Here is a 7,348-nt window from a genome sequence, read left to right as displayed (position 1 = left end):
ACAACACATAAGTAAGAGTCCAAGGTAGATATAAGGCCTGTCCTCGGCTCCTTGCCTTCCTTCAGAGCTGTGCCAAGTCGCCCGAAGCAGCCGAGGCGGCGGGATGGCGGGGGGGGGGGGGGCTGAAGTTTCCCCGCGTCAGCGGCAAAGGGCGGCAGGCTCAAAAACGGGGGGAAGGCAGCTTCCCCCGCTGCCGGGCGGGGAAGATGTGCCCAGGCTGCCCGCAGTGGGCGCTGCTGCGGCGGGGCCGGGGCCGGGGCCGGGGCTATCACCGCCCCCGCGGCCCCGCCCGGGCCGCCGCCCCCGCCCGCTCGGCGGAGGGTCGGGCGGCGGCGGCGAGGGGCCGGCCGAGACGGGGGCGGGGGGGTGCGGTGTGCCCGCGGCGCTCCGGCGGCAGCGTCGCCCTCGCCGCCTGCGCCGCTGTCCCCGCCGCAGCCTGAGGGGCGCTGAGGAGAGCGAGAGATTTTTGGAAGAGGCGCGGAGAAGAGCCCCGGGGAAACCGCCGGCCCCGCCCGCAGGCTCACGCCATGGTGCGGGCCCCCCGCCGTCCCTGAGGAGAGGCGAAGCGCGGGGCGGCAGGGGACGGCGGCGGCGCGGTTGCTAAGGTAATGAGAGTGGGCTGCACGCAGGGCTGGGGCAGGGGCTGCTCCCGTCGCCGTTATTTTCCTCTTTATCCGCATTTGTTTGGCGGAGCGGTTGCTGCTCGGCTCTGCCCCCACAGCGGGTCCCGGTCCCTCCGCGGAGAGCGGAGCCCCGACCCGGCGGGAGGGGGTGCCCGGGCGGCCCCGAGGGGGGAGTTTGCTCCGAGTTAGTAGTAGCGGACAGGTGCAAGGCGGTGCGCGCGTTACAGACGTGTCTGTAGATACTGGCCCGCGCCGCTGGGCGGGCGGGTGGGAACTCTGCCCCTTCCCGGGCCGTGCGGCCCCCCCCCCCCCCGAGCGCACCGCGGCTGCGGTTCGCCCTCCCGCGGGGCCTTGGGGAAGGGGGCCCGGCCTCGGCTCACGGCGCGGGGCGCTGGAGGCGCCTCGGCTCCGTCCAGGCGGTGCGGAGGTGCCCTCTCCCCTCGGGGCCCGGTTGGGGTTCGGTGGACTCGGTGTCCCAGCAAGGGCTGTGCCCGAGGAGCCGGGGCTCGGTGAGGACACAGGGCAAGTTGTGGTGTCCTGAAACCGCAGAGCTTTTCGGGGGGAGGCCTCGGACAAGGACGACGGGGAGCAAGTGCTGGGGTACGGCTTGAAGGGGGAGCTGGTGCCCCGTGGGAAAACTTGGAAACTGTTTTGCTTCGGTATCTGCCGACAAAGTGCGTTTGCATGAAGATAGATCTGTGCGTGAGAGTAAAGCTGCCAGGCACTCTCCTCCCAGAGCCTTAATCTACTGTGACACTAAAAACATCTCCTTAGTCACTGGCTGCGATGGCATAAATAGAGGAATAGGTGGCGGGGCCAGCAAGGAGCTTCAAGTATTTTTTTCTGAGGAAGATGCAGATTTTTGTATAGGTAACGGCACGCTGCTGCTTGTACGGTGCAGACATAATAGCAGTCCGGGCTGCCACTCCAAGGAGCTGACGACGCCTGTGGCTCTGATCTTGTCACCTCATCTGCACCGGCGCTGCTCTTGCTGCTGGACGCAGCCGTTGCTGGGACAGCCTGGGTAAGTTGGGGCTTTGCTTCGGCTGACCCCCAAGGGGCTGGCCAGAATGGCATCCCAATTGTAGCCTGTGTGCTACGGAGCAGCGTGGCACTTCCCAACACTTCCCTGAAATTAAAGATTATGGATATGCATGATTGCTCTTGATTGTTTTTTTGCTTGCTGACTGCTAGTGTGTAGGGATCGGAAAGCAGGAAAATCTGTCTTTGATAAATAAAGCCATACTGTAAAACTCACCTTTGTGTTGGCGTGTTACGCTGTATATTGGTGGCTTCCCACCCCAAAGAAAGCTATGTTTCATTTGTGCTTGTGTGTTTCTGTGGGAAGTGCTTTGAGAGCTGTGAGTGTGAAAAGCGCTTTGTAAAGGTATAGTGTTATTTGTAATTGCTCGCTGAAGAACATAGTGAAAGAGGTTAACTATAGTTCAAAGCTTTAGGCATTTAAGGCATTTGAAATCATCATAAATATTCTCCAAGGTTGATTTGGGTTTATTTTGAAGTGGAAGGTTGTGTATATTTGCTATCATCCATTTCTTTCTTTTTTTGAATGCCAGGTTTATCCTAATCTTGTAGATCAGAAGAACTAGCAATTGTTTGCTGTGTAGTTATGATCCATAATACTTTCTCACCAGCTGACTGGGAGCACTTTCGCTGTACTGCCTTGTAAATCTGCTTTAAAAGGAGGTCAGATGCTGAAGAGCAGTTACTGACTTGGGGGCATATGGTTACAAGCACAGAATAATAGTGTTCATTGCTTGAATGTATGTGTTAAATGCTGAAGAAACTGTTTAGACTCAGCCAATATTGACTTTATTTTTAGATGAGCTGTTCCTTTTTCTAATGACCTGACTAACAGAATAATTAATGGCAAACATTCCAATTTCTTTCCTAACTGGCTATGAGCGTGGTGGAGTTTAGATTGCCCTTATTTTTTCCATTTTGAACTGTAGTAGTGATCAGAAGGAGAAATAGTTATTTGCTGCAAATCTCATTCAGAGGTTTATTGTAATAGATGTTTGAAGACTGCTGTTCACCTGCCTGACTGATTTTTCTGGTTTCTTCTTACTATCCTTCCCTTCTAAGAAAAGGCACAATAAGAAGCTGCCTGCAGTCATTGTCGACACTGCTTGCCTTAGTTTCTCTCTGATGGTCCCTGTGGTGCAGGTAGTGCAGATACCTGTTTTAATCAATGACACCTGAGGGTAAGAGGAAATGGTGTGTCCTCGTAAAGCAGCAATTACCTCCTTGCTAACCTGTTACAAGGTGTTTCAGTGTCTAGCATGTAATTCTGGTGGAGCCCACTGGTACAGCAGAGATGAGCAGAGCACTGTTCATTCACAGGAGTAACTCTGTGTTGGTTAATGTTTCTGAGGCAGCGGGAGGAAAGCTGAGTGTATGGAGTGGAAAGGGTAGGATCTGTCATCGTCCCTTCGAGCAGCCAAGAAGGGGAGAAATGGAGAGGACAGTCCTGTCCCAGCAGACTGCAGCAAACTAGCAGATGGCAGGGAAAGAAAAGAAACTGCTGTATGTGGGGTAGCAGGAAGACAAAATAGCTGCAGTGTGTCATCTTAACACAGTACGTTAGGATGCTAGGTTAGTCTGTGGTGAAACTTCTGAATCTTGGAGTGCCGTGGCTTAGGTTTCCTAATGGAAATACAAGGGTGTTGCGGGGTGATTTTTTTTTTTTTTTTTTTTTTTTTGGCTGTCCTCGATAACAATATGAGTCTCCAGCTTTTCAAGAATCAGGGATAACTAACCCGGAGGCTCTACCCAGAGATAACTTTGATACCTAAATCAAACCTTGCAGTTGTAAAGTGGCAGCAGAACAAGGGTGAGCTGTTCTTCCCATGCCCAATGTTACAAGAGTGCAGTTTTGCCCTTACGGTCAGTTACTGCGTTGTGTGTGCCCATCGCCTGGAGCTTCAGTCACATTTCTGCAAGCGCACCTAGGCTCTCTAGAGGGGAGATTGTATGAACAAACAGGTCCGCTTCACTGAGCAGCTCTGGACTGTTTCGGGGTACAAATACTGCATCTAGTTGTCGGAACTGAAATGCTCCTGGTTCCTCATGGGACTCTTCTCGGCTTCTTCACTATTGCATTATTATCTATGTCAAATCATACCACAGTATTATAATGACAAAGAAAACCTGGGTACAATAAGAATGTTACGTTGATGATTTGGAAGGGTGTTTCTTCATGTCAGCCTTTGAACCGCTGTCACCAATGTGGCATGAGACAGCACTCTGCCATCTGAAGTATCAAATGAGATGCAAGCAAGATATCATGGTCCTGTGTTATTACTGAAGGTGTAGTAGTACTTTTAACCCTGAATGCTTGTGGCTCTGTCTGCCTATTAGAGAAAAGCTGACCAGAGCTGTGCTGGCCAAGCACATTTCGGAAACATTTAGGTGCTTGTAGGTGGTGATGGACACCACCTTGGGTTTTTGGAAGCATCTGGATGAGTCAGTCACTTGGTTCCTGTGGAGATACACATCTGACTTCCTCAGGCTACAAAATTTCAGCTTTGCATCTTTGAGCACTTACATACAGTTGAACATCTGTCTTCGTTTTCTGAACTAAATTATTATGTTCCTACATCTCTAACTTTTTTCCTGCAAATTTCTGCCTCCACTCTTCATCTCTTAACTTTCTGTGTAGCGACTGTGAAAGCACTGCTCGCATTGTGTCCGCGAGGTGGTGGATTTATGGGGGTTTAGAGGTGGCTAGAATGCACACAGTCTGAAGTACTTTGAAAAATTGAGTGTATCTTTATACCCTTGAAAAGGTAATAATAGATGTATCATGAAGAGTTCTAAACTGTGTTTGATTACAATTTTCCTTTAATGATATAGTGACTTTTAAAGTTTTTAAAGGATGATATTAATGTTAGTGAATCCACAGTGTTTTCTTAATCTATATAAATTTTACCATGAAAAGACTTTTCCATGATTTCAAATTATTGTTTCCAGCTGGAGTAATAGGGTATTGTGGTGACTGGGGAATGAGCTAATTTCTGCTGTTGTGCCCTATCTATGAAGAGGAGCAAGAAAAGAGGAGCTAATTTGTCTCCTCCTCATTGGTTGTCAAGCTCTAGAAAGATTGTGGAGTCGAGAGATGGCTGCTACCCACTTGTGTTACATCAGATCTCAGACTATTTTTTAACATCTCTGTAGCTGGTGGCAAAGAATGTGGAGAGAGAGAGAGAGAGGTAGATTAAAATTTCAGTGAGCAATAAGGTTCTGACATTTTCATGTCCCAGGAGCTCTGCATTGTCATGCTGGAAACAGCTATCTGTTCCTAGACTCAGCAGCAGCAGAATAAGGCACAGGTACTGCAGTTTGCCTGTTACATGGGAGTGGTGGGGACCATGAGGTAGTTAGGCAGTGAAGAGGAATTAGTGCTGTATGTTTGCCAGGAATCTTCAATTACAGGTTACAAACCGTCCCAGTGGAAAGGGACAATATTTCATTTTTTTCACTGTGCTTACAGACCCTGGCATCAGCAGTGAAAGGTTCACAGGGTAGTTAAAAGCTCCTCAGATTGATTACTACAGACCTATTGTGCTATGGGGATGCATGTTGAGCAAACGACAACTAATGGTTTGAAAGTCAGGGCTTATATGTTCAATTTATTCCTCTGTCATCCATTATGTGAATGTGGGAAGTCACTTAATTTCATTGTGATTTAGTTTATCATTTTGTAGAAGAAAATAATATTTGCCTCTGTCACAGATGAGCAACTAGTTTTAGATTATGCCTTCACTAGTGTAACGGCAATCTGGCATAGGCATGTATTAGCTCAATTAAAGGAACTGTCTTTATAGAAGTCTTACAGTATAACAGCAGTAGTAGTAAAGTATATTAGTATTTATAATGTACGTAGCATATATTGGTATTTATAGTAGTCCAGTTATGGCATTATGGAGTTCAGGGTAGATGAACCACTACAGTGGGATTTGTAGACTCTGCTGAACTGTGTGGGGATGTGAACTTGAACTAGCTAATTCAGGAGTGGCTTAGATGCTTTTTATGTTGCAATTACTGAAGCAATTTAGACGTAATTTGCATCTGAAAGGGCTGTGTGGTGTTGTGATAAACAGCAGGGCAGTGAAATCATAGTATATTGCTTTATGCCCTTGAAGTACATGGGATGCAACCAGTTGTGTTCGTTTGCACCAGGGGTATTGCATGGTGCTGCATCTTCAAAAGCACCTGTGCTTTTGGGTAGCAAATTTTGCATTTTGATTGCAGGGTACTTGCAATTTTCCATCCTCTTGAGAACGAACAACCAGAAAGAACTCTCAGCACTTTGTGGTGTTTTAAATGAGATTGTGCAGTCACTGATCAATGCAGGGGTGGATGGGTTGTTATATCAGCTTGCATTAGACTACTTGAAGGGAGCTTTATTTTGGCAAGCTCTGTTTGGAACAGGGAGTTTAGGTGGAGTAATTCTGAATTTGGAATCTAACAGATACTGGGGCCTATATGTTTTTTATTTTAATATTTTGATTTTCTTGTCAGCCTATATTAGAGCATCCATTAGTTTGTGCTTCTTCTCATTCAGTTTTCTCTTTGAATCAATTTTGTTCAGTTTTTTTCAACTTACTGGATACAGTGTAAAATAGAAAATGCAGTCCACCCCCCAGAAGTAGCTTACTATAGTTGTAATTAGTACTTTCTATGGTGCATAAAGTACAAGGCACTTTCAGAGATGGTGTATTTGATGGACCAACTTCATGGACAAGATGCTTTTAGCACACCTTAACTGATCCAAGGAAGATGATTTTTCAAAGAAGGATTTATGTTGGAAAAGGGATTAGAAGTCTACCCTCAGGCTCTGTATTATCAGTGCAGTTACTCATTTTCCAAAGGGAATGATTCTGGCCAATAAGTTGGCATTGTTGCAAAACAACAAAATACAGCTTCAGCGCTCTCCTTTGCAACTGCTCCTTGCAGACTAATAGCACTTTATAAATACTGCAGTAGTTTGGGATCACCAATTCAGATGAAGTTGGGCTATATCTATCACTTTGCATTTCTAAATTTGTATAGCACTGACACTTGTTTCAGTTAAATATTCAGCATATATTTGCTGTTACATTCTCTGTAGCTATCCTTGGTAACAGCGTGTTGGCTCAGAGCCTTTCCAAGAGCTCTTGCACTCACAGCAGTATTTTTTTATTGGAAGGTAGATTGATTACAGGTGGGTACTGCATTTTGTTCTGAATTCTTTGGAAGAAGGATGGATGTATTGGAGGCAGTTTCTTCCTGGGTGTAACATCATTCTGGTCCATTAAAAGTAAATTTGGTATGCAAGTGCCCATTTTAACAATTGATTTCATAAAGGGAAAAATTTGCCTTGTTAATAAGCAATTCATGTGTCAATATTCACTACCCCCCATCCCCATTCCATTTTTCCTTTTGGTTGTCTTGCTCACCTTGTTTATCTATCTGTCAAATAAATAGATTGAAAACTCTGAAAGTGGGAAGGGTCTTCCTTTTAAGTCAGCAATGCTTCCAGCACACCTTGGGTGGACAGACCAGAAAACAGGTAATGTGTATTTCTCTATTTAAAAAAAAAAAAAAGTGCCTCTAATTAGGTGTCAGGGAACTGAGGACCTAGTCAGTGTCAGATGCCAAGAGAGTTACTTTATCTTGGCTTCCACCCCTAGGTTTCCTGGATGCAACGTCCAGTTGCAGATGTA

General features: G+C 46.8%; 1 protein-coding gene across 4 annotated transcripts in view; it reads left to right on the top strand.

Moving 5' to 3' along the window:
- Positions 1 to 432: 432 nt before the first annotated feature.
- The window catches only part of RGS6 (regulator of G protein signaling 6), a 293,786-nt gene continuing 286,870 nt past the window's right edge, over positions 433 to 7,348 (top strand). For 2 of the 4 annotated variants that reach the window (XM_076344752.1, XM_076344748.1), the window contains exon 1: positions 433 to 605. The gene's annotated coding sequence lies outside the window, so the exon portion shown is untranslated. Of the gene's footprint in view, positions 606 to 1,548; positions 1,648 to 7,348 lie in introns of those variants that run through there. The other 2 variants (XM_076344750.1, XM_076344749.1) reach the window with 2 other exon arrangements.

Source organism: Aptenodytes patagonicus, chromosome 7 (genome assembly GCF_965638725.1).
Source record: "Aptenodytes patagonicus chromosome 7, bAptPat1.pri.cur, whole genome shotgun sequence".
NCBI lineage: Eukaryota > Metazoa > Chordata > Aves > Sphenisciformes > Spheniscidae > Aptenodytes > Aptenodytes patagonicus.
Note: the sequence above shows the minus strand (reverse complement) of the source record. Positions and strands in the feature narration are given on the sequence as shown.